General features: G+C 45.6%; 1 protein-coding gene across 3 annotated transcripts in view; it reads left to right on the top strand.

Annotated features, from left to right (window-relative positions):
- CMC1 (C-X9-C motif containing 1) overlaps positions 1-27,862 on the top strand; it is a 310,123-nt gene that overhangs the window by 59,387 nt on the left and 222,874 nt on the right. The window contains exon 2 of one of the 3 annotated variants that reach the window (XM_078663953.1): positions 17,046-17,204. The exons of 1 other annotated variant lie outside the window; for it this stretch is intronic. The gene's annotated coding sequence lies outside the window, so the exon portion shown is untranslated. Of the gene's footprint in view, positions 1-17,045; positions 17,209-27,862 lie in introns of all 3 variants that reach the window. One more of the 3 variants, XM_078663954.1, reaches the window with a different exon arrangement.

Genomic DNA, 27,862 nt, shown 5'->3' with positions numbered 1-27,862 from the left:
TTGTAATTATGTATTTGTATTGCTTAATATTTCCAGCCTTGATGAAGTCTCTCTGTGGGACGAAACACGTGTTGGCGATTTACGTGCTGGGAGAATCTTTTTGTATGAAATGTGAATACCAATAAAGGAAAAAATTGACAAAATCTGAAGAGGACTCTCTTTGAATTTACCTTGGATCACTTGGACCCCGTTGATGTGTTAACATTTTGTCATGTCCTCAGTAGTCTGGGCGTTGGCAAGGGCTTGCATGATATCCTCGAGCGTAACTTTTGGGGGTCCGTCTCCATCTGGCGTCTTATGTTGCGAGGAGTGTCCCTCCGGCGCTGTGGGAGAGCGTTTGCCATATGCATATTTATCCAATTTTTGCTGCGTGGCTTGGTTTTTGGGACCCATGCCCGCCATGGCTCAACTGAACAGGATAGTTTCTGGGGCCTAAGACCGTCCTCAGCAGAAGGTGTAGATGGGCTGTGTCCAAAGCGGCCAGAGGGCCGGAGCGGGCGGGGGGGGGTGAAGGAGGACGTAGCACCCTGTAAACTGCCGGCGTAAGCAAAGAATGGCGGCTTGGCCTTATGCCGTCCCCTGTAGGAAGGCGCAGGTGCAGGTATGGCTCTGTTCGGGGATGTCGCACAGCAGGTCGCAATGAGGCAGAGGGATCCGTCTCTCGCCAGTACAAATATGGCGCTCCCTAATAGGTCCCTGATCGGCGCCCGCTCATAGATAGTTTGATCCAGCACTCATCAAGGCCGTGGCGCCAGAGGTGGGGGGAGGGGCGCGACTCCACCGGGCCCGATCCCCGGTCATGTCGGAGGACAGAGTATGGTACCGCACCTCTTCCAGCCGTGTGTCCAGAGCTGTGGGGGTACAAGGCAATGAGTAGCCTGTGGGGGCAGTGCTGATAAAATTTGCGGCACTTACTGGCTCTTTTCCGCTGGCTGCCGCGGCCCGTTCCCCAAAGCCGCTCCTCTCCGGCAAGAAGATAAATCGAGCAATGTCAGGCGGAAGGCTCACCACAGATCGTAGGGCTCACAGTGGGGGATAGGAGGCAAGAAGTCCTTCAGTGACACAGCTGGTATGGGGAAAGTCCGTAGTGTGGGGTTTAGACGCGGATTACAGCCGTCCTCTTCACCACGCCACAGCAGTCTCTGCGCTGGGCGTCAGCACTACCACAGTCCCCGGTCTGGCCGTTGCAGGCAGGTCGCTCCCCTTCAAACGGCGATCCCAGCCGCAGGCAGTCACGGATTTTTACCGGAGTGTCTCCGGTCAACGCCGCTCGAGTTCGGACGTCAGCTCCAGCCGTTGGAGCCCTGCAGATGTCTGATAAGAGAACGGATGGATGTGAAGGGCTAGGTCAACCCCGGAGCTCACAGACTAAGCAGCCATCTTAGTCGGCCGTTAGCCACGCCCCGACAGGTGGCCATTTTGATACTTCTTTCTCCTCCATTGCTTCCATAACCCCACCCGTTAGCCGGCAGCTGTAATTTGCTGCTGTAGCACTCCTTTTTTGTTCTCGCCTAGCGTTGTAGCACGCATGCGCTGTCGCTCTGCAAGACATATTGTGATAGAGGGGATTTCAGAAGCAGGCTTGAAGCCCCGTCCATCATTTTCATTGGCTGGCGTCATCGTTTATGCTAAACGGTGGCCTCCGATTGAAAATGAGGCTTCTTTGTTACCGCCCTGTCTCCTTTTGGGACGGCCCATCCGGACAGGATTGTTTGCTTAAAGGCTGTTGTGAGGGTATTTCTTCTCTAAAGGAGGGGTATAGTGACGGATCATGTTTCCGAAGTTTATTATTTTTGTTCTAAATGTGATTGTCTGCCAGTGACGACATTACAAAACAGCACCGCGCACAGTCTACACTGAAATAAAAGGTTCACACTACTGTATTTTTCCTCACCCTAAATCTAATGTTTAGTTTAAACAGATTTCTGTGCTGATCTACACACACCATCTCCCCCTTTGCCTCCAGAGCATGCGTGTGCACCATCTCCCCCCTCTGCTAGCCGCTGAGGCTCCCTTCAACTCTTCAACCAGTCACTGCTCTACACCAGAGTCCAGCCTTCCTTTGTTGTTTATTGAGGTCTCAAGACGCCCCTTCACGCCCAAGTGGCTACTTTCGTTTGGCCTTGCTGTAGTGATGTGCTAACAGTAAAAAGGTGTGATGTCACCATTACTGCAGATATAGGTGCAAGATCACTATCACTGCAGTTATAGGTGAGATCACTATCACTGCAGTTATAGGTGAGATCACTATCACTGCAGATATAGGTTTGAGATCACCATCACTGCAGATATAGGTGTGAGATCACCATTACTTCAGAAATAGGTGTGAGGTCACCATTACTTCAGATATAGGTGTGAGATCTCTATCACTGTAGATATTGGTGTGAGATCAACATCACTGCAGATATAGGTATGAGATAACTATCACTGCAGATATAGGTGTGAGATCACCGTCACTGCAGATATAGGTGTGAGATCACCGTCACTGCAGATATAGGTGTGAGATCACCGTCACTGCAGATATAGGTGTGAGATCACTATTATTGCAGATATAGGTGTGAGATCACTATTACTGCAGATATAGGTGTGAGATGACTATCACGGCAAATATTGGAGTGAGATCACTATCACTGCAGATTCAGGTGTGAGATCACCATCACTGCAGATATAGGTGTGAGATCACCATCACTGCAGATATAGGTGTGAGATCACCTTCACTGCAGATAGAGGTGTGAGATCACTATTACTTCAGATATAGCTGTGAGATCACTATCACTGCAGATATAGGTGAGATCACCATCACTGCAGATAAAGGTGAGATCACCATCACTGCAGATAAAGGTGAGATCACCATCACTGCAGATATAGGTGAGATCCCCATCACTGCAGATATAGGTGAGATCACCATCACTGCAGATATAGGTGAGATCACCATCACTGCAGATATAGGTGAGATCACCATCACTGCAGATATAGGTGTGAGATCACCATTACTTCAGCAGATATAGGTGAGATCACCGTCACTGCAGATAAAGGTGAGATCACCGTCACTGCAGATAAAGGTGAGATCACCATCACTGCAGATATAGGTGAGATCACCATCACTGCAGATAAAGGTGAGATCACCATCACTGCAGAAAAAGGTGAGATCACCATCACTGCAGATATAGGTGTGAGATCACCATTACTTCAGCAGATATTGGTGTGAGATCAACATCACTGCAGATATAGGTGTAAGATCACCATCACTGTAGACATGGGTGTGAGATCACCATTACTTCAGATATAGGTGTGAGATCACTATCACTAGAGATATAGGTGTGAGATCACTATTACTGCAGAAATAGGTGTGAGATCACAGTCACTGGAGATATAGGTGTGAGATCACAGTCACTGGAGATATAGGTGTGAGATCACAGTCACTGGAGATATAGGTGTGAGATCACTGTCACTGCAGATATAGGTGTGAGATCACCGTCACTGTAGATATAGGTGTGAGATCACTATCACTGCAGATATATAGAATACCTACTTGTTCAGTATACAAGAGTTTAAGCTATTGGCATTGTAAATGACAATGCCTTTCATATATGTTTTAAAAACGAAAATAGAAGGCATTGTCATTTACGATGTCAATAGCTCAAACTGGTGTAAATGCGAGACCTATTGCATTACAAATGCTTGTTTCTAAATTAAAGTGTGTACAATTATTTATTTATTTAGTTTTTTAATTTATATGGCTCCCCTGCCCTCATTCCACTCCCCTCCCAAAACCCCCTACAACCTCTCCACATCCTTTCACCCAGGACAGCATCGGCTGGGAACCAACATGTGAGACCTATTATCTTTGTCAATGCTAGTTTCTTTCTTTTTCTTACAACCCTCCACCCTGCTAATTCAGAAAGGAGGTCCACATTATAATAATTGCAGAATTCCCTCTATAAATGTAACCCACAATCCAAACAAGGTGGAAAGTCGTTGCTTTCTTCTGGATGCACAAAGCATGTGAAAACACAACACCTCTGTGACATCAAGTTGTTGATGATTCCTCACATTTCTTAATTACTTGCCATTTTTACAGTGTACTAATAAAATTGCAGCCGTAAAATATGAGATGTTTAGAAGCCGCTCTTTTAGTTGATACGTTTTTGAGGAGTACTGTAAGTGATATCACACTGCTGAAGTTGGCTGGAGGCTGGCAGATTCCTGGGGAGCACGTGTGCTTTCTTGTGAAGTTCCTGGGTGGGTAGTAGCAGCAGTGAAGGTGTGTGAGCCTGTGATAAAGACTTGTGAATAGATGCTCGTTTTGTATTGTGTGCCTTCCATTGGCAAACGTCTTCACTGACTTGGCTCCATGTCTGGCCGTCACCGCACTTGCAGTGTGTTACTTCGCAGAACAGCAGCCTGACATTGTCACACGTCGGAAGCACAGTTAAGTGACCAATGTATGCCCTTGATTGTCATGGCCCCCTGTCTCCGGTCATCTGACTGGCTGTGTGTTTCAAGGAAATAGCAATGGCCTGAAAAGCTGTGTTTTTAAAATAAAAAGTTTTGTTGGTACTCGAATTGCTTTTGTTGATTTCATTTGGGGATCTTTTGTCGCCCTGATTGCTAGATGGTGCAAACATTCTTTAGCTAATGTTTTTCTCTGAGGGGCTGCTAGGTTCAGTTGATTAATCGCCAGACATATTACTTTTTTTACTGCAAAATGTTATATATATTCTCAGATGTTGCGCTTCGTGGTTCCCCGCCTTTGGCGTTGGTGCCTGCAGACTGCGGCAGCAGCCGTATAAAATGCAAGGATTTCTGTATTCTGTCCAATTGACCAAAATAACGAGATGCGGCACACCAGAAGAAGCTCAAAATGTATTGTGCACAAACCAAAGGGCGACGCGTTTCGGCGTTAAGCCTTGTCAAAGCAATTTCCTGTACCTCGATTGCCTATAGAAATACATCCAAAGGTTGGATGACATTGAAGAAATACTTCTGTACTGCATACATTGTTGCTTATTCACAATGCGACAATTAGCGTAATTACTACATAATAAATATTATAGCAAATAAAACATTTCTAATTAGTCAAATTCATCAAATTAGCAGTGTGAATTGCAGAATATATCTGAGCTCATGCCCAATCGGCCGCTTTGTACTTGGAATCACAGTTGTAATTGATAAAGTTTTCAATGCACAATATCAACATTCTGCTCAATAGTAATAATTTGGTACATCATGTCATCAGATCGTAACCATGCTGATAATCCCAACAATCAAGATTTTATATATTTTTACACCCTGAGGCGATCAGCACAGTGGTTGGCGGAATTCAAATCATTTCGCGGCCAAGTATTGTTCGAATTGTGACTAATAAAGTTGTATTCAAAGTTGCGACATTCTGGTTTCTGTGATCTGCACTCCCTATTCATGCACCCTTTCTTTTGTTGCAATCGATTTGGATAATGATATATCGTAATCGCTGCGAAGTACGAAGGACGAGGGGGTATAGCCAATGCCATAATGCAGCATATTTCAAAGCCTAGCTCTGCTGCAACTGACTTATGGAATCTACTCTGATATCAGGCAAATGCCTGTGTGAATATACCTAGTACCTGTATGTGAATAACACCTTTATGCGGTATATGTCACAGTGGGTCACCTTAGCATCAGAGTAGTATGTTCCTACTGAATACTGAGCAAGTGCCCTTAAATCAGAGTCCTATACTTAAACTAGTATTGTATGCATTGTGAACTACTGCGTCGTCTAATGAGGTTGAATGGTCTTCGAGACAGGGAAGTTGACCTTAAGTGAAGTGCTAATAAACATGGGAACTGTGAGTGGTGAGTGTTCATTGAACAATTGTGAAAAATGTGAAATAATAATAAGAAGAACCACCTACGGTAAGGGGTCTGTAGATAGGATACCTAGGAGAATAAACTTCCGGTAGCCAAGTAGTGTTACCGCAATTGCCGCTTAACTACTTACTAGCCTGCTGAACTCAACATGTTAAAGGCTAACAATACCCCAAATATTGAGGGTAGAAAAATAGAGAAATAGAGAAAAATCTCAGGGTTCTTGAGTCCAAATACATAATAGAATTGGATTGCAAGATACCAAAAGGTTTAAACGGAGGAGAGGAACTTATCACCCATATAGGCCGTTAAGTCATAGGCCTCAAAAATCGACTGCTCTCTCACTATTTTAAGTAGTTTATTTTAATGGTTTGAAGTTGGTGTCACATCACATTTTTAATGTGGACCTCAATATTTGGGTCTCTGCCAGGAGCAATCCTTTGCCATTAAACTGGAATGGAAAATCCTACTGGTTTACAAAATGTCCTGAGTACACTGTAGTTTGGCCGGTTTTCGTCCTGAGACCCGTCCCCTCCTTCTCATCCCTCCTGCCTGGTTGGTCGGGTTTTCTTGCTTCTCTATCGGGTACCCTCTGCCAGTGTTCTGAAGTAACCCGGTCACACGAACATGGCACAATATAATGTTTACGTTTGAAGGTACATGCAAAGTACTTTACACTTTTACAAATATGATGTAGAATTGTCCATCAAATTATTGTTCTGCTGATCTGGTTTCAAAGATAAAATAGCTTAAAATGTTAAATCCTTTAATATTGCTTTCAAGTCTGAATCGCAGAATACCACTTTACTGAATCAACTTAAAAGGTAAAAATATGCATTCCGTTTTACAGTAGCACACTTAGCCTTCACTCATTAAATTATTTATGTTAAAGATGCATTATATAGGAAACACTTTTTTCTTCACTGAAGTATGCTTTTTTAAATACTTTAGTCGCCACTCAAATTGCAAGCCAGACCTATTAGCTTTGCCCATGTTTAATTTGTTATAGACTGCATATTTGAAGAAAACACCTGCAATGTGTGGAGAATAGTACAGTGTCCTTAATATTATTTGGAACAGTCAAACGCCTGGAGAAGAAAGATAATAGGGGGGATGAGGATGTTTGAAAACATCACTTGATTTTATGAAGATGCTCAGCTAGGTGCAAAGTCATTCTGTCCACCCAGGTTAATCAAAGATCATATTGAATTACCCATTTGTTTTTTTATTGAAATCCCATGTTTTGTAACATGATTAAATTTGGTTTGTATTGAACTTAGAGCTTCGCTTTTAAATTTAGAACTGTTGATCATCTGTGACCAGTTTAGCCGAATCGGAGGAAAAAATGACTTTGGGCCTCATTCCGATGTCAGACCACCGGATTACAATTTCCAGCAGTCGGGGCGATTTTAATAACAGGCAAAAGGAGCCGATCGGGGTAGCGATTGGAGCCGAATCCAGACAATGGAGGCAGTTTCTGAGGATGCACCACCATAGGGATTAGGATATCCCTTTCCTGCAGCCTTTACATGGTGGTCCCACTGCCATGTAAAGGCAGACGGAAAGGGACTTTGGGGGCCCCAAGCAGGGCACCTGTCCCCGTGGGCCACTGGAATGTGGCCTGGGGGGCACATGTGGTGCCCTACTCCAAATATCCATGGACCATGTGCCAGGCACCACATGGTGCCTGGCACATGGTGCATGGATGTTTGAGAACTGCCCTTTTCTACTGCAGCTTGTGCTGTTGCCCTTTTCTAAGGCTGCAGCACAAGCCACAATGGGTAAGAGCCTGCACGGCGGTCACATTGTAATCGGGCAGGTGGGACCGCAGACATATAGTAAGTCGGACACCTGCCCGAGGCGATGACGCTCGTCCGACTGACATCGTAATAAGGTCCTTTGTTTGCCTAGTAGCAGGTGATTCTGACCATGTTTTTTATAGATGAGCATCAACTGGGAGCTTTTATCAATGTAGTGAAAGGGTAGAGTGAATGTGCCCCAGTGGATAAATACTTGTCTATAAAAATCAGCCAGTCTCATTTGAATTCTTGGTTTCCATGCATCCATTAATGCTTTCTTCCTGTGCATGTCAGCTATGGTCTCTGTGCTTCTTTCCTGCCAAAACTAGGACAGACAAGAAACGGTGATTTTATTAAATCTTAAAGTATTTTTCCTCAGGATGGCTAACTTCGTTTTTTGTTTGCGTGTGCTGCTGAGGAAGGCAATTTAAGAACTTTAATGTTCTTCCTCATCATGGTTTAATATAGATCAGTGATACACAACCTACGGTCCGGGGACCACTGGGGGTCCGCAACGCCTACTTGGGGACTCCGACTGCTTAGAAAATCAAATAATATTAACAGAGTAATAAAGTGTATATAAATTATGAAGGAGAATGCGAAATTGTAAAATGTTCTAGAGATGTGAAGGAGCTTGACATTGGAGGCTAAAAATTAACTTGGTATCCACAAATGAATATGTGAGAGAAGTGGAAGCACATCAGAGTATAGTATGAACCATGGGTGACCTCAGTTGAGTTTTGAAAAGCTCCAACCTTTCATTAAAAATATATATTTTTTTATATTTGTGAATGAAATAAAATGTTTCATCATTTGTATATTTGTTTGATGAATACATGTTTCTGTAGTTTTGTGTATTTTTTTGCGGTTTAAATCATCAACATTGTTTAGATCGGGTCCCCAAATTCCAGTAATGACTCATTGGTGGTCACTGGATTCCATCACTAATTCAGTAGGGGGTCCCCGGATTCCAATATTGATTCAGTGGGTGTGCCCAGATTCCAGTAATGATTTAGTGGGGCTCGACAGAAGTCGAGCCCCACTAAAAGGTTAAGAACCACTGATACTTCTCTTCCTTTGTATCACAGTTTCCACCTTCATGTTGTCATCTTCCCTGAACATCTTTCTTTACCCTCCAAGTTTATTTTTATGTCATTGTCTTTATGAGCTCCTCATCACATCTATATTCTGCGCCTCTTAAGCTTTTTTGCTTCACCACCAACCCCCCCCCCCCCCCCCCAGATGCATAAATGGACAATCTGAGCTTTATCACCAACAACAATAATCAGTGGTTGAGCTCTGTGGCTTTTAGTAAAAACTCAGTCTTCCATGTCGCACTTCATAACATAAGACCCACCTTTTCCAAGGAGCGCTCCATCAGTTCACGGATGCCTCGCCTCCATCTGGTGAGCCCACCACCTATTTCTCAACCTACCCCTTCCTCCCAACAGTTGTCCATCCTTTGCACTCTGCCTCCACCTTCAGGGCTCATAGGCAGTCGCACGTACTCCATTCTGTTACTTCCCAGATAGGTTACTTTAGATGATACCTATTGTCGGCCATTGCCGTATTGTGTGTGGAGTTAAATCTATGTATATACATATGTTTTTTTCTGTAAAGATAGGAAGAATATTTTAATGGAGTACACAGCTCTCTGTTTGAAGTTCAGGCAGCGCTTGGAATTTACTGTAGCACCCCCCTGGCTGGGATTCCCAGAATTTAGTTCCGCCTCAGTGCAGTGCTTCCTGAAAAAAAAAAAAAAAACAGTCTCCCTGTTTTGTGCCCATGTTGTTTTCACAGCCTTTGATTATTTTTCACTCTTATTTTAAATTATTCTCCAGCTTTTTTTTTGCTCCATTGTGCTGCATGTGTTGCTGCGATTCCCAACTTCTACTTCCAGCTCATGTCCTAGTTCCATATACCTGTTGGAGGGGGTGAAGGGAGGGGGGCTCCCCCACGCCAGGCTGGCTGCTGTAAATTAGATGCATATGAGATGCATATAAGAGATTTCTAAGTTGCCAGCTCTGCACCCATGTCACCTGGGCCTAAAGGTGGCTAGCATCTGAACTGCTACCTCATTAAGATTTTTAAATCCAACCGAGAAAGCTCTTACCAGCCTCTCAGGTCTGGTCCATTATCAAGGTGCAGAGTGCTGGGTGACACAAAACCTCTGTTGCAATATTAGCGCGTGTCTGGTTCTTGGTGTCCAGTGTTAAAATCCTCCACAAAATAATACTTCATATTTTCGTGTCATTTTGTTACTGCGGCAACAAAACTATGCAGTTCGACTCCTACAACCGCACATCTAGGTCTCAAAGTCTTCGGGCAGGTTTTTGATGAAAGAACCAGCTATGATTAATACATTTAACTGTCATGCTTTGCCAAATAATCGGCGGTCTTCTCAGCTAATTTCTAATGTGAAAATAATTAGGTTATGGCCCATCTAGGCTATTTGTCTAATTTCTCCGCATTAGCCGGTTCAGATTTGCAGGCTCCAGAGCACAGCGCTCTCTGCGGGTGTTCGGAGCGCTGCGTGCCAGCGCGTTCCTAATCCGGCGCTGCCACGTTTTAAGAACACATGAGCCCTACAGCGAAATGTAAGATAACAAATTCAGCTCAGAGAAAAAGGTGAAAATTGACTTGGAGGTGATGATAGAGTGGTGAGAAGTTCTGAGCTCTGGAAATTTTCCCTGGTGTTGTCATCCTTGAATTTCATCTTAATTTGAGCGGATGTGAAGAGAGTTAATGCAGAGCTCCGAATCTCATGCATTTCTTTTGATGCAGAGCTATTTGAATTTGTGAAGTTTCTTTACTGTTAATATTCTGAACGCTGTCCAGGTGAGATCCATCGCAGAAGGTGAAACATCAGCTGTAGCAGTGTTATGTCTATAGTCGTTGCACAATTATTTGTGCTGATATTTCGAACAGCTAATATTAAATTATATCAGGTGCCTAGCCATTAGTGTTCTGTTACTTTAACAGAGGCGACGTAGTCAAATGAGAAGAGCATTTGCTATCTTAATATTTCACAGGTTTAGAGAGCTGTGGAGAAGAGAAATAGCTATTTCAATTTTTCGATCTTCACTGTGGTACATTGATTTAATTGTTGCATTTTATACCTGGCAGGGGCATCCGCTCTGTCCATTTGTATAGCTGCTCTTATTGTCACAGATCCAGTTGTGTCTTCAGTAGTTCTATTTTGCTTAATTTTGAACATATTTTTGCCAAAAGAGCAGTTCTGTACCGGTTGGATCGTAAGCCGGTAGCTCAAGCTATACACAGCATGTAAGCCAACATCGGAGGAGGCATTTGCTTTTATCTGCACCTGAACTTTGATATTATGGATTCAGTAGGGCTGCCAGAAATTTACCATGTCCCCAGTCTGCGGGTTTCCCTTTTAGAAATCATTGCTACCAAACGCTTTGGTGCTGAAAGTCCTCTCACTCTTAGGGACTTTGTGACCCACCTCAGTACTCCTATAGGTTTGTTTTCTGGCACCTTTTGCCCCTGTTAGGATAACCATTAACTCCGTGTCATCACAGATACGGTTTCCGATCCTTGGATTTCATGTGACCACTTAATGCATTCTGGGGGCTGTAGTCTTTATTTTCTTCTATTGTACTAATTCGACAAGCATACCTGATAGTAATAGTTTTTAGGCTAAAAGCCCATGTCTGCAACTTAAGTCTGTAATGACATGGCATTACGTGGTCACCCTACCCCAATAGCTTCAGTTCCTTTGAGCACAATGGGGTTGCTCTGCAGGTTTTTTTTGCTCCCAGAAGGCCACCATTATTGGACTGACAATACACAAGTCTTCATGTAAGGGTGTTCAGGTAAGGGTGTTCGGGAGTCAAAAGTTCTTTTTATTTAGTAAAAGAGATAACATTCATTCCTGATACAAGTATTTTTAAACGGGCACAAATATAATTGTAAACCATGGTTATGTACGTTGTTATCCGTTGTTTCTTATTCGCTGATAATTCACATAAATAGAAGGATGTAGCCTTCACCTTGAAGTTTTTCTTCAAATTCCGCAGCAAGAAGACTGCAGCACTTTCTTGTAAGCAGATCCCTGTTGATATCACAGATCTGAACATATTAGTGCACTCCTGTGTATGCATCTCCCCATGTCTATTTTTTTTAGAAGTATTTGCTCGATTATTAAAACTGGGGGGGGCTCTAAGGGGTGTAGATGATGTAATTAAGGGCGTTTCTTAAAATACGTAAGCTAAAAATCTGTGCTTTGCCTAGAATGCCGCTCAACTGGTATTTTGCTTTTCTCTGTCATTGCATCCAGATATATATTAAAACACGTAACATACCTACAATGAGCCAGGACTATTGGCTTTGTCAATGGTTATTAGTTGCATAAGATAAATAAGCAATAACTATGGCGTAGTTGAATATAATATTGAAAATGTTTCAGTTTTGAAATGGTGAGTCTGTAAAATAACTATAATGAGTCTCTTTGACGTTACATCAAAGGCAGGGAAGGGTGGCACTGCTGCAGAGTTAAGAATTTTTTCAACCTGAAGATGAGGGCCAAAATGGTGAGCCCGATAGGGACCCGTCTCAGCACCTGCTTTTTAGAACTGCCGGTGCTGAGCACTGGCAGGACATAGCCCACTTAAAGCCCTGGCTGAAGATCCATCGGGAGTATGCCTCCACCCATAATGGGACTTAGTAACTACCACCTTACCAGGCTATGGAAGACTGATTGATGGTTGGAGGCAGTGGTTCTTTTGACCTGTTTCTGTGGAAGGGATGAATCCTACTGGCCCTTTATGTAAAGTATGTATTGTGCTCACCAAAACTGTAGAAAGCCACTCCCCCCGCCAACTCGCTGTGAGTGCATGTTGTGGTTTTGTATGTTTCATATGTTATGTGACTAGGAAACCCTGTGCAGGACGACTGGTGTCCTATGACAGGTCACTGTAAGTACAGTATCTAATGAACGCTCCTCTTCAAGATGCTTTCATCCTGTTGGATGCTACAGACTGGCTCTAACTGGTCCTGGGATCTGCCCTTCATAGACGCTGCAGCTGTCTGGACCCACACCTGCCAGATCTCTTGATCTGCCCAGCATCATTACCCATGTTTGAAGTACCCCCTTGTTTGAATCTGGCAATAACAATTCCCTGCTTAGGGTGGCTGAGATGTCTCTCTCTCTCCCCTGTACACCTCTTTGACCACTTGGTACTGGTCTCTCCCTCCACTGCAGAAGCCTGGGAAGAAAGCCTTTAAAGGTGAATTCTGATCTGCTTGGATGGAAATCTTGGTTTCAAAGGTTGCAGACCTTTGGAGTGGGCCATGGCTTCCCGCTGGTGGGCTCAGTACGTATCAGGTACTAGCAAAGTGAGCTGTTAACTATTGGTGACTGAGTAGATAGCCACGGCTTAAAAGAAGCCCCTCATACTATCGTAAAAGAACATGGTACACTGTGCTGCTTGATGTTGTGATCTTTACCATGTGGATCAGAACAGTCGAGCTCTGAAAGAGCATGTCGCCATATACGTCCTTCCCTGAAATAAGTGTTGGCAGAGCGAAAGATTAGAAGGTTTCACATAGTTCTCAACCTGTCACCGGTGATAAGGGGCCTGTCACATGCTACCATTGCTCTTCCATGAAAGTACTTTGACGTGCATGTGACAAGACATGGGCTTCATATAAATAAATAAGAGGAGGGGGAGAAGATGCGCCATTTACCTGCTTTTCGTTAACTGAAAAACGAGGGCCACCTCCAGCTCAACCATACGCTTTTAAAAGGGGTACAACACTGCCCCTTCCAACATATTGAATTGTATGTTTTATGCCATCCTTTGCCGATTTGAATTTTTTCAGCAAGGAAGTGGATTCGGTTGCACTCTTTTCTGGCCCCAATATGTATGTGTCTCTCTTCGAATTGTTAATATGGGAGGTGGCATGTCACACCAGGCCCATTATCTATTCAATGCTGTATCTATCTTACCACAAATCAGCAACGGCTGCTCGTGCCAGATTTTGTTTTTTTTAATTCCTAGCATAAAACCGTCTTTGCTAGTTTTCTTTAAATTAGTTTGTATGTTTGTCTATGTACCTGGAGTGTGGTGTGTACACGTAGCATTTGCTTATACCACGGAACATGGCATCTGGACTGGAACTTGAAGAGTAGGTTTGAAGAGGTGGGGAATTTAGGGATGAATACTGTTTTGGTCAGAATTGTTTTACTTAAATTTCTATAGCTTCTGCTGAAGGCTATACCAGTTGTTAAAGGCACTGATCCGAATTAAAGGCCCAAGACGCAGCCCTGTCCAGAGCTCTGTTTCCTATAACCATGTCATCCATTGTTGAGATTCCCTTTGCTGTTCCTCTTCACCCTCCTCTTCACATTTCAGATTAGCATATGGTTGAAGGAGGCCTGCAGTTACCATCTCCCTGCCATACTGCTGGCAGCATGAGCTTCCTGTTCTCTTCCAGACATTTTTCTCAAGTCATCAAAGAACGAACTATTGCCACGAGTAGTAAACAGTGAGACCAAAAAAACGAAATGAACGAATTACTTTGGTGGATTTAATAAAAAAAAGCATGCATTAGCAAAATCATCCTTTCGGGCAGGTGTAGCAAAAATCTACCTTCTCCATTTAATGTTTGATAAACAGTGGACAGCTGCACATATGACTTCTGTTGCTACTTTATGAACCAACTAATGGAAATAAGACTTACATTCACAAGTAGGATTATGCCATAGGAAACCATCTTACTCAAAGAAAGCTAGCTTTTGTACCCTGTTACTGGAGGGGCAACCAAGTCTAACTATTAGGAATGTACTGCCCTTGAGCACTGTTCCCTTACCTTTTGGCCTTTAATTCTCTGCTTATAGTTAACTTGGCTAATGTCAAAATTTTGATTTTTCTGCTTATAAAAAGTAGTTTCTTTTGACGTGAGCCTGTTGGGACTTTGCTCACAGCAACCCAGGGCTGCAATAACAGCCCTGAAGTTATGCTTGTAAACCACCAACTTGAGTGGCTTTAAATGTACACTGCAATCCACATGACATTTTGCTTTTATGCTAATAATGGATTTCTCTTGCCATATGTTTGTGACCTTACGTAAAAGTTCAATTTGCCATTAGGGGCTAGCCAGTCTTCCAACAGTGTCTAGTGTCAGAGCACATACACTCGGACCTAGTGAGCTGTTCCCCAGTGCCCAGATCCAAAATGTGCCTGCACAGCTGGTTCCATATTCTGGCCAGACAACATAGAAAGTCACATTTCCAAGCAATAGGTGTGACCGATCCCCAACTTCATGACTAAGAGTTTGTCGGAGTGAGGAGCCTTGTGAAGTACACCTCATTATATGGGTGGCCAAATGAGCAGCTGGGCACCAATAGGAAACTGAGGATCCCATTCTTGTTGCTTCCCAAAGCCACACAATGGGTGTCCATAAGCACAAGGCCAGTGATGCTGAAAATGCTTGGAGCACATGCACTCGATGCAAAGGCACTATGTGATGTGCTGCTCTTATTGATCGTGACCAGGACGGAACTCCATCAACAACTGATTTAAATAGAAAACCTTGAATTTCAGGGGCGTGCCATGCACTGCCTCATAGATTGCGACATGCAGCACACACTATTAAATCTACTTCTCTCTCACCATTTTTACCTTATGTTACCTTTATATTTGTTATTCTCTTTTATTCCCCCATTATATTTCTTCTGCGCCAGAATTCCATACAGCCTAATACAGGTTAAACTTTATTGGCATAAACACCACATCCTAATATTCATGCGACTACTCCCTCATTTATCATAGGTTTGTGATTCATGCTATGTTTATGGTCCTTAATCACTTAAGTACAACTATAGTTTGCTAAAGTTTCAATGTACTTTACAAAGGTGAGAGAGTAAGATATGTAACAGGAGAGGGAGAAAAATCAGAGAGAGTAAACTAATAATCCAATGCATTTACCCAAAGCAGTCATTTGACTTCTAAAGGGGTAGAGCTTAGTTGTTTTGTCAGGGTGTTCTAGGTGACTGGGTCTCTAGCCTCAAATCTTTGGCTGCAAACAGAGGTGATACCGGACAAGACAATGTTCAAATAGATATATTTGTAGATTGTTTGAGTAGCATAGCAGTGTGGTGAGGTGACATCACACCCAACCTTTTGTGGTTGTGCTTGTTAACGTGGGCCTTGAAAAGTTTTCTGAACTTGATTTGTCAACTTTACTTGACTGGTAGCTTGATGGGTGTTTTGAGGGTGGCTCGGATACAGTCCTCAGAGTATGCATTGGGAACTGGTTAAACTCTGAAGGCCAGAAAGACCTGTAGGATTAGAACGACTGGAAAAGGGTGTAAGTATGAATAAAGAATATGTGCAATTATGTCTAAGCTACAGAAGCACTTTATGTAATGAGATCAATCATGACCTGCTAAAATATAAACTCTTTGCTTTTTCCTTTGTGACAATGTGGAGAGCCCATATGGGGACTGCTTACCTCCCAAGACATTGTCATTGGAAGGCCACAAACCTCCTCGATATCGTGTTCATCCTCTCAAACGACGCAGTTCTTATTACGTTCATAGCCTTAACAACGTTTGCTTCCTACAAATAATTGTCTGTCTCCAGTGACTGCAATGGTATTCTCTTCAGGAGCGTCACAGCTTACTGCCCTTCGAGAATCAATGTTGCAAGTTATCGTTGCAAGGTATCTGAAGTGCAAGGTGAACGGGCATAGTTCATGGTGTCTGGTAGTCACACATGACTAAGGCGCATTGTGTGGACACTCAGCTGTGTGCAGTCCTAGTCTGCTGCGAATGTATCTTGTATCGGTACTAGTTCCAGTTGGCATGAACTGGATATGGGTGATGACAATCCATGTATGTGGTGTGATTCCATGACATAAATGTTTGGTTTAAGTTAATCAAGAACAGCTTTTCCTATTAGTTGAAGACCATGACACAGATGAGTGTGTGTGTATGATAAATGACAATAGGTAGGCATTTGGAAATGTATAGATGTGTCCCACGTGACAGAAGAACCACGTACCTTGCACCTCATGTTGAATACTAAAAGTGCCTTCGTAGACCGACATTCAGACATCCGGTTTCACATTAAGACAGTTTTTATAGAGCCAACTGGCACTTAATCCGAAGGATGACCGTGCTATTTGCTACAGTAACGTGCACTAGTTCAAGTTATGGACACATAAAACATGGCAAATGTTCTAGCGTGTGCGTCACTAAATGTGACTTTTGTAACACAATTAGACTTGATGGGAGTAGCTGTGTGTGCAGACCACATTGCTTATGATGCATGCTGGGTTCTAAGTGAGGAGATTGTTGCAGTGTCCCATTTGCATGTTGGCACGAAGTCCACGTTAGAATGACCTACCTCATTATATTTGTGTTTTTTACAGGAAGTAATAGTGGGGTGACAGCCATATCACTAGGCATCTTGCTGAAATACTGATCCTTGAGAAAGGCCACAACATTGGAGGAGGACGAGGAGGAGGAGCAATGTTCCTGCCAGGAGGTCCATTTATGAAGATATAAATGACTCCATAGAAACTTTCAAAGTGGGTGAGCAAATGAAGGTTCAGAACATTTTGATAGGGAAGAAGAGAAGGTGGAGGAGGAGGAGTAAAGGGATTCACATGGGGCCTGCAGACTACAGTTGGGGAGGACAGTGTAGCCCTCTTCGTCCACCATATTTACTGTCATCTTACTAGCGTGTGCATCTCTTTGTTGGAAATAATTTGGTGTTTTCGTTGTCCCAGCTACCTTCCAAATACATCTCACTTCTCCAAGTAATGAAGCATTGATGATACTAGCAACATCTGGTGCAAGTTATTGTGGGTATTGTTTCTGTAGTAGGGGATCTCTGTGTATAGTCATAATCTAGTGAATAGTCCCGCCCATGTGCGTGGACCCCGGAGCAATCAAAAATAATCTCTTAAAGAGTCGAAAGATGCAGAATTGCACAGACACTTAAGAGAGAATTAAAGACAGATAATGCAGCCTATATCCACAGGCTACACTGTCCAGTACTTCAACTAGAAATTCCACCAAAAATCCACAAACAGCAAAGCCTGTCCATATTTCCCTTGCTTTAACAGCAAAATCCCTCTGGAATGATAGAGAGGAGGACATGGACAGACAAGCCCCATAGGCTGCCATTATGTGACTCAGAACAGGATACTGTGCCTTTAAGAGAACTTTCCAGAACTTCACAGTATCCTAGAATGCACTGCAGGTCCCCTTTACTTTCAGTTCTTTTTTCCGGCTCCTGCAAGCAGGACCCTGGAGCATTGAGCTCTCCCTTTTCAAGGGTTTATTGGTGATATATTTCACTTTTTCAAAGTTTTTTGAGTACTTTTCTTGTAGTACTTTACTGTTTCTTCCTGTTTATCTTGGGGTGTACTCTTGATTGTCGAATATGCCTGCATTATTCGACAAATGCCCTGGGTGTTCCAGGAGGAAGGCCAAGTTTGACCCTCACGAGGTGTGTATCATCTGCCTTCCTGCATCCCATGTCCCAGAGGAGTGTGACATCTGCCAGGGTTTCTCTAGCAGGACCCTGAGGGATAGGATGAAGATCAGGCTCCAAGGCCTTGAAGACAGAAGACGGAAGGCTCAAGGTGGGTCTGGAGGGGCTTCATCTGCCCATGCTGAGGCCTCTGGGGGTGCTCCCCAGGGGCAGGAACACCAGCAAACGTCCCCATTCTCCGTCGGCGTCGATTGCACCGACCACGACGTCGAGAGGGATGACTGCAGTCTGTTCCCCATCTCCCCAGGGCTCTGGGTCGAGGCGGCGACGACGTTCGACGTCGAGGGAGTTGAACAGGCCACCGTCGAAGTCTCCAGTGACGATTTCGTCGTCGTCTTCATCGACACCGCCGTTCGCCGTCGGCGAAGAGGAGAAGGTCGTCGTCAAGGGTATCCTTGACGTCGCGGCGTAGAAGGTCGCCGTCGAGGCATAGAAGATCGCCGTCGAGGCATGGAAGATCGCCGTCAAGGCGTAAAAGGTCGCCGTCGAGGCATAGACGGTCGATGTCGAGGCCTAGGAGGTCGCCGTTGAGGGGTCGGCGCTCGCCGCTGAGGAAGCGAAGCTCGCCGCTGAGGGCTGACGCTCGCTGTCTGGTCGCCGTTCTTCGACGCCGAAAAGGCGCGGAAGGAGTTCTGGCGCTAGGAGTCAGTCTGGCAGGCGTCGAGTGCCTATGGAAGACTCTCCAAAGTCCCAGCCTAGTAGGGAGGGCGGTTCACCGGGCTCAGTGTACTCTGTGGTGTATACCCCTGCTAGGCCGAAGACAGTTACCCCTCCTCCTCCTCCTCCTCCGCCGAGAGGACGTCCTCCGCGGACTCCCACTCCGCCTCCTCCGCAGCCTCAACCGCAACCCAAGTTGCCGGCTGACAAGCCTCCTCCGATTCCTCCAAGGACCGGATCGTTGCCACGATTTCCTACTCCTCCTAAGGGGACCCCTCGGCCGAGGGCTCCATCCAAGCCAAAGTCTCCCGTCCCGGTGGAACCGGCAGGGCGACCGAAGTCAAGGAAGTCGCGATCCCGCTCCAGACGGAGAGGGAGGTCGCGCAGTCGTCACAGTTCCTCTACGAGGTCAAGGCGGCGCCACAGGAGGCGCAGATCACGGTCCCGCACGGATTCCTCCAGGACCAGGTCATTCTCCCCGACCTTATCAGACTCCCCGGGGACGAGGGTGTCCCCCGTGGATGATATCAGCACGTTCCAGGATGTTCTCTTGAGGGGTGCTGCGAAATTGGGAATCACGGTGAATGCTCCTACACCTACGACGTCCGTGATTTTTGAGACACTTCACAAGAAGCATTTGTCTCGCCCTCTACTACCGCTCGTGCCAGGATTGGTAGAGCCAGCGGAGGAGCTGTTCCTTACACCTGGGACGACGAAAGCCGCTCCGTCCCGTCTTCTAAAGAAGTGCAGGGCCCCGGATTCCGACCGGGCTTTTCTGAGGATTGACCCTGTTCCGGATTCCGTTATGGTGACGGCTGCTAGGAAACAGCATTCTACCTCTCCATCATCTACCGTGCCTCCGGATAAGGAGAGCCGATGGATTGACTCGAATGGCAGAAAGGCCTGTGGGACGGCCTCTACGTCCATGAAGGCGGCTAGCCATGCAGCCCTGCTAGGGCGGTATGATCGTGCCCTGTGGAATCCCTCCTGTAGTTCGCGGATCTCCTGCCACGGGATAGGAGGGAGGATTTCCTAGAGATCCAGAAGGAAGGAATGCTGGTCTCGAACCAGGTCAGCAGCGCGGCCGCTGATGCCTCTCTGTTGGCGGCCCATGGATATTGTCATGGGATCAACCAGCGACGCCATGCCTGGCTCAGGCTCACATCACTCAAGCCGGAGGCCCAGCAGCGAGTGGCGAATCTGCCCTTCTCGGGGGAGACCCTTTTCGGGAAACATGCAGATGATGAGATGGCCCGCATGAAGGCGGAGGCCAAGACTCTGACGGCTGTGTGCTTGGAGAAGCCCAAAGACAAGAATACCTACCGCCCGTTCCAAAGACGGTTTGGGGCGCAGGGCAGAGGACGAGAACAGGCTTCGGGACAGCGGCAGCAGCAGCAACATCAGCAGCAGTTCCGGAGGCCCTTCCAAAAGCGCCAGAAGGGTAGAGGAGGTCAGCAGTCCTCTACAGCGAACAAGGGCGCGGCCGGGTCTCGACCCTGAGCTGTTACTTCCCCTACATCCGTTACCCGCTCCGGTGGGGGGAGCGTACGATTTTTTCTGGCAGAGTGGAGAAAAATTACTCAGGACAAGTGGGTGCTGAATATTGTTTGCAATGGATACAGTCTTCGGTTCACCAGCCCGCCTCCATCGATCCCTCCGGTCAGCTCGCAGTTTCAGCTGCGCGAGCTCCAGGCGGAGGCCGATATCCTGTTAAGGAAAAGGGCGATAAAAGACGTACCTCTGTCTCAAAGAGGAAGAGGTCTGTACTCCCGGTTCTTCCTGGTTCGCAAAAAGGACAAGAACGAGTTCAGGCCCATTCTGGATTTGCAACAAGCAAACAAGTGGAAACGCAGAGAAAAGTTTCGCATGCTGTCGTTGCATCAGATTTATCCTCAGCTGCAACGGGGAGACTGGCTGTGTGCCATAGACCTACAGGATGCATACTTCCATGTGCCCATTGCACACAAACACAGGAAGTTCCTGCGATTCCAAGTCGGCGCCAATCATTATCAGTATACAGTACTGCCATTCGGGCTGAAGTCTGCACCCAGGACATTCTCGAAGTGGACATTCTCGCACACCTAAGGACGAACAAGGTGTTTGTCTACCCTTACCTGGATGATTGGTTGATCAAGGCCTCCTCCTTCTCGGAAGCTCAAGCGCATTTCCAGAAGACGTGCGTTCTTTGAACAAGCTGGGGTTGCACATCAACATGTCCAAGTCTGTCCCGACTCCAGCCCAGTGCATCCAGTACCTGGGAGCCACCATCAATATGCTGTCAGCAAGCGTGTCTCCTTCGGAGGAACGACGATTATCACTCCTTTGGAAGGCGCAGGCTCTTTTGACCACGCCGTCCACAGCAGTGAGGACGGTGTCTTCTCTACTGGGATCGATGGCCTCTAGTATCTTCCTCCCGCGCGGCTGCACATGAGACCGTTGCAGGAGTGCTTGGAGGATCAGTGGGATCAGAGAAGAGGGTCTTGGGACGACAAGATACGACTGTCTCTGCATGCTCTTCAGTCTTTGAGGTGGTGGTGTTCGGTGGAGAATCTGCTGAGAGGGGTTCCCTTCCACAAGGACATTCCCACGCAGACTATCGTGACGGATGCGTCTCTCCATGGCTGGGGGGCGCACTCCGGAGACTTACAGATTCAGGGGACGTGGTCCCAGGCGGAGTCCACGTACCACATCAATTTCCTGGAACTCAGAGCTGTTCACTTGGCACTGAAGGCCTTTCTTCCGTCCTTCCAGACCAACTCTCTGCTTGTACAGACGGACAATACGACCACGATGTATTACCTCAACAAGCAGGGGGGTTAGAGATCGCGCACCCTGTCGCAGGAGGCGCAGGCGATCTGGCACTGGCTTCTGGCCAGAGGACTGACGATAACGGCTACCCATCTACCAGGTTTGCAGAATGTTCAGGCAGACGCACTGAGCAGACTGATTCAGGAAAACCACGAATGGGTCATTAACAACGAAGTACTAGGAGAAGTCTTCGCAAGGTGGGGGACTCCAGACGTAGATCTGTTCGCCACCGCCGAAAACAGAAAATGCCGAGACTTCGCCTCCAGGTACTACCAGCCGGGGTCGCTGGGGAATGCGTTATGGATCAACTGGTCGAACAGCTTTCTGTACGCTTTTCCACCCATTCCCCTGTTTCCGACAGTTCTCATCAAGCTGTCCCAGTCCAGGGCGCGGATGATACTGATTGCCCCGGAATGGCCCAGACAGTGGTGGTTCGCGGACCTGCTTCACCGGTCTCTCCTTCCTTACATGCGTCTGCCGTGCAGCCCGGACCTTCTCACGAAGTTCGGGGGCAGATGTTGCACCCCAACCTTTCGTCTTTGAGTTTGGCGGCATGGCTCCTGAGATAGTGCAATATGGCCATCTGAATCTCCCGGAAGATTGCATGGACATACTGAAGGAGGCTAAGCGACATTCCACTAGGACTTCTTATGCTTACCAGTGGAAGAGGTTTTGCATCTGGTGCAAGTCCAAGAACTATGACCCGACGACATGTAAGGAAGATGTCATCCTTTCATATCTTCTACATCTGGCGCAGTCTGGCCTTAATGTCCATTCCATTAAGGTTCATCTGGCTGCATTGACTGCCTACAGGAAATGCCCTTCACAGACTTCCTTCTTTCAGATCCCTGTGATCAAAGATTTTTTGGAAGGCTTGAAGAAAGTGTTCCCTCCTGTCCGGCTTCCTTCGCCTTCATGGGAATTGAATGTGGTGCTGTCCAGGTTGATGAAGGAGCCTTTTGAACCTATTCATAAGGCTTCGTTGCAGCACCTGTCCTGGAAGGCGGCGTTCCTCGTGGCCATTACATCGGCCCGCAGGGTGAGTGAAATTCAGGCGTTGTGTTGCCAAGAACCTTATACTGTATTTCATGCTGCTAAGGTTGTTATGCGTACTCACCCTAAATTTCTTCCTAAAGTTATATCTGACTTTCATGTTTACCAGACCATAACTTTACCTACGTTTTTTCAGAATCCTTCCTCTCCAGCAGAAAGGTCCCTGCATTCCCTGGATGTCAGGAGGGTGTTGAAATTTTATCTGGATAAAACCAAGGATATTCGTAGGTCAGACCAATTGTTTATCAATTATGGATCAGTCAGGACAGGTCTTGCTACCTCCTAAACAGTCCATTTCTAGGTGGATTGTGTCCTGTATACAGTTGTGTTACCAAAAAGCTGGTAAGACCTTAGGGGGTAAACCTAAGGCTCATTCCACCAGGGGCAAAGCTGCCACGACTGCTTTGCTCTGTAATGTTCCAATTGCAGAAATCTGCAAGGCGGCCACTTGGAAGTCGGTCCATACCTTTGCTAAGCATTACTGCCTGGACACTGATGCCAGGGCAGGAGCTCAGGTTGGGCAGGCTTCGCTGCGAAATCTGTTCGCACAGTAGTGGTGTTATTTCTCTTTTCTCCACCGCCGCTTTGGTGTGGGGATGGGCTTGCCATTCTATTCACTAGATTATGACTATACACAGAGATCCCCTACTACAGAAGGAGTAGTTTCTGTCCTGTAACTCCAGTTCTGTAGTAGGGGTATCTCTGTTATAGTCATAAGCGCCCGCCCGCCTCCCCGGTGAAGAGAGATTCATGTAAGGAATGCTACAGGTCTGGCGTGTTACGCCTTCAAAAAGAACTGAAAGTAAAAGGGACCTGCAGTGCATTCTGGGATACTGTGAAGTTCTGGAAAGTTCTCTTAAAGGCACAGTATCCCGTTCTGAGCCACATAATGGCAGCCTATGGGGCTTGTCTGTCCATGTCCTCCTCTCTATCATTCCAGAGGGATTTTGCTGTTAAAGCAAGGGAAATCTGGACAGGCTTTGCTGTTTGTGGATTTTTGGTGGAATTTCTAGTTGAAGTACTGGACAGTGTAGCCTGTGGATATAGGCTGCATTATCTGTCTTTAATTCTCTCTTAAGTGTCTGTGCAATTCTGCATCTTTCGACACCTTAAGAGATTATTTTTGATTGCTCCGGGGTCCACGCACATTGGCGGGACTATTCACTAGATTATGACTATAACAGAGATACCCCTACTACAGAACTGGAGTTACAGGACAGAAACTACTCCTTCTGACATTACCACGTCAATTTTTGACCTTCAAAGGAGACCATTAGGGATGATTTAGCACAGCTCTCCACTAAAAGTTGGGCATGCAACCCTCACTGACCTGCAATCGAAGATAACCTGCCTTATGCCATCCTAGTTTAAAGGAAAGACAGTATCCCAACAGGTATGAATAGAAAGACAATTTATATTGCATGCACAAGGCATTACAACGGTCAGAAAAAGGAGACACTTATTCACAGGAGTTTGAAGTCCAAAAATGATCTTTAGTCTCTTAATATTCAATTCATATCAAGACAAATTCATGCCACAGGAAATATGTACAGCACGTGAATAGACAATTCAAATGACAACCGATAAAACTTAGTGCTCAATATATACAAGTGATAAGTGGCGACGCAAGTGAAATAGGTGAACAGCGATAAACGGCGCAAGGTGAAATATATACACAGTGACTAGCTCAACAAGTGACCAACAGTCAACGACTTCATGTAATATAATTCGCAATTTTTTAATTGGAGTCAAAGCGGAATGCGCCTGTAGTTTGCGCTGTGGAGTCGACGGTGTTTCGGTCCTTAGTGAATGCAGAGCATCATCAGGACTGGGTTGTCTCGTTTCGAGTGCTGTCAGGGAAAGCAGGAAATGGGTAAGGATCCTAGGGCAGTCATCGATGGGTGACAATGGACAGGTGAGGGTGGGGGGCGTAAATGGGGACCGCTGTGCCAAGGGAAATTACCCTATCAAAAAAGGCGTGAAAGGACACAGGTATATGTGGGGTCTGGTGATGATTGAAATTCGCTACTGGGAAGTAGTCATGGGGCAGATGGAAACAGTGCGTCATGCTAGTTAACAGGTAAAACAGATAGCCATATAGGGGGGGGGGGAAGGGGAGGGATGGAGTTAATGGGGGGGATAGAGTTAATAGAAGCATCCACCCGCACACATGTGGCATAAGGACGTGCAAGACCGGAGACCGGTCTTACCTGTAGGCAGGAAGAGCTCGAGTCCTCATCCGAGGATCTGGCACGGAGTAATCTTTGCCTCTAGATACTAAAGCGGGAAGAGCGACATTCATGTAAAACAAGTCCCACTGTGGAAATGAAGGGGACAGTACTACGAGTATATCAAATAAGTTACCTTAATCTTCTAGGATGGTCACAGGAGAGAAACTTCGTGGACCGTAATGCCGAGTGGAACGGAGGACCTAAAACAGAAGAGAACGGTCAGGGTCCGTACTGTACATCAATGGGACGCTTTACAACGAGACTGGGTATTATGGCAGCTTACCTGATCGATTACAGGAGCCTGTCACGTAGTAAATACGCGTCGGCAGCCATCCAAGGGTCAGGAGGCCAACAGGTAGCGTCCGAGTCACAGCTAGGATCAAACAATGACTACGAAGGGAAAATTACTAGGAGGAGGCGCTGCGTGACTGGGGGGGCGGGGTCGACGGAGTGAGGGCGGGGATGGGCGTGACTGGAGGGCTCAGGCTGGGAGAGAGTGATACACTTTAAAGGGACAGAGTGGATGGAAGCTTCGGATTCATTAAGGACGTCCAGAGAGTCCGAAACATAAACAACTAATATAGCATGTAATAAACATTAAAAACTAGACAGGAAAATGTCACATACAGTAATCGTAGCGTATCAAAACATATTTTCAAACAGTTGATAATTGCTATACATGTATTGATGAACAGACCTGCCCCAGTACAAGCAGTGTGAACATGTTGTATTTATACAGATCTAATCATGGTGTTTCGAAGGTGTGTAATTGAAAATTATTCGTAGAGAAAGAAATAACATGAGTGATACATGCTAGATGACATAGCTATAAACAGGCAGCAAGAAGGATTGAATTGACAGGACCAAGTGCAAGATATAACAGGGCTACTAAGTGGTCACGGTATTATTCCACTCATAAAGGGTATTAAGACCGGATGCCACAGAGTCACAGATAGTCATCCACTTACATTCAGCTTTATTCAGCAGCATCTTGATGTCTCCTCCCCGAACAGGGAGGGACGGATTGTCAATCACTTGCCAACCAATGTCTGTATCAAGGTGACCTGAATCAATGAAGTGTGGTACTAGAGGGGCAGTGAGTACCTTACAATTAATCCTGCTCTTATGTTGAATGATCCTTTGTTTAATCATTTGGGTTGTCTGCCCTATATAAATAAGGCCACAGGGACATGTGATGGCATAGACAACATTCTGTGTTCGGCAATTGGTGTGAGTCTTCAATTTATATGCACGGTCTTTATAGGAAAAGACCTTGGTGTTTTTGGTCAATTCGCTGACACTACAATTTTGGCATTTAAAATGTCCGACCACTGGGTCCAGTCCCCATGCTGCGGTAATGGTGTGTTTTTCTTTTATGGACTGTGGCCATGTGATGGCATGTACCAAGTGGCTAGCGATGTTTCGGCCACGTTGGTAGGAAAACAGTGGTAAATCAGTGAAGGATTCATGTATTCGAAGTATTGGCCAATTCTTCTTAATGATTTTGCTGACTTCATTGCTATGCGGACTGAATGTAGACACAAAAGGGATCCGGTTCAAGGTCTTTTTGGGTTGTTGCGAAAGGAGCGTCTCCCTGTGGCAGTACCAAGCCCTTTTTCTAGCTTGAGAGACCAGACGTCGTGGGTAGCCTCTATGGATACGTTTTTTAGTTAGGACCTCCGCCTCTCTAAAGTAGTCCTTTCACCACTTACAGTTACGCCGAATGCGTAAAAACTGTCCGTATGGTAAACCATCTCGTAGGCCTCTGGGATGGTAGCTTGAGTATTCCAACAAGGTGTTTTTCTCCGTGGGCTTTCGGAACAGGGTAGTACCCAATCTGCCGTCTTCTTCATGAATTATCACATCCAGAAATGGAAGGTCGTTGGTTTTTTGCTCATTTGTAAATTTCAAATGTTCCTGTGCCTGGTTGAGCCATTGGTTGAATGAGTTCAGGGAAAGGGTATCTCCATTCCAAATCATAATAATATCGTCGATGTATCGACGCCATAAACAAATTTGTGAGAAAAATGGATTTGCAGGGGTAAGAATCACGGATTTCTCCAAATCATGTACAAACAAAATAGAAAAATTTGGGGCAAAACAAGCGCCCATGGCAACTCCCTTCACTTGCAGGTAGAAGATGTTATTATACAGAAAGTAGTTGTTCTGGAGGGCAATGCGTAGTAGTGACATAATGAAATCCGTTGGTATCTTGGTTGGTTGTGGTCTCGATTGAAGAAGTAACCGTATCACATGGAGACCCTCATCATGTGGAATGTTAGTATAGAGGGATTCAATATCCATGCTTACAAGTAATTGAGATGTACTATCATAGGGTAGATCTTCTATGGTATTTATAAGATCAGTAGTATCGCGAATGAAGGTGTCAGTACAGGGGACGAATTCTTTGATAACTGCATCGATGTATTTGCCCAGCGGTTCCAGAATAGATCCACAGCCAGATATTATCGGTCTTCCCGGTGGATTAAGTTGATCCTTATGTATCTTAGGCAAGATATATATCACAGGAGTTCTGGGGCTGGGATTGTTCAAAAATTCAAATTCTTTTGTTGTGATGATGTTAAGATACTTCGCTTCCTGTGTTACTGTCAATATTTTTAATCGGATATCTTCTAATGGATCTTTTGACAGTGGTTTGTAGTGATTACGATTAGAGAGTTGTCTCTGTATTTCCTGATCATATTTGTTATGGCTGGTAACTACAATCCCCCCACCCTTGTCTGCCGGTTTTATAACAAGTTCTGCATTGTTTTTTAGAGACAAGAGGGCTTGTTTTTCGGCCATGGGCAGATTGTATGGTGTAAAATGAGGTTTAGATTTTAAGTTCATTACATCCCTCATCACTAGATGTTCAAATGCGAGGATCTCCGAAGGCATTAAGTGGGAAGGGGGATTGAAAGTGGAATAAGGTCGGAAG

Source organism: Lissotriton helveticus, chromosome 10, assembly GCF_964261635.1.
Source record: "Lissotriton helveticus chromosome 10, aLisHel1.1, whole genome shotgun sequence".
Taxonomy (NCBI): domain Eukaryota; kingdom Metazoa; phylum Chordata; class Amphibia; order Caudata; family Salamandridae; genus Lissotriton; species Lissotriton helveticus.
Note: the sequence above shows the minus strand (reverse complement) of the source record. Positions and strands in the feature narration are given on the sequence as shown.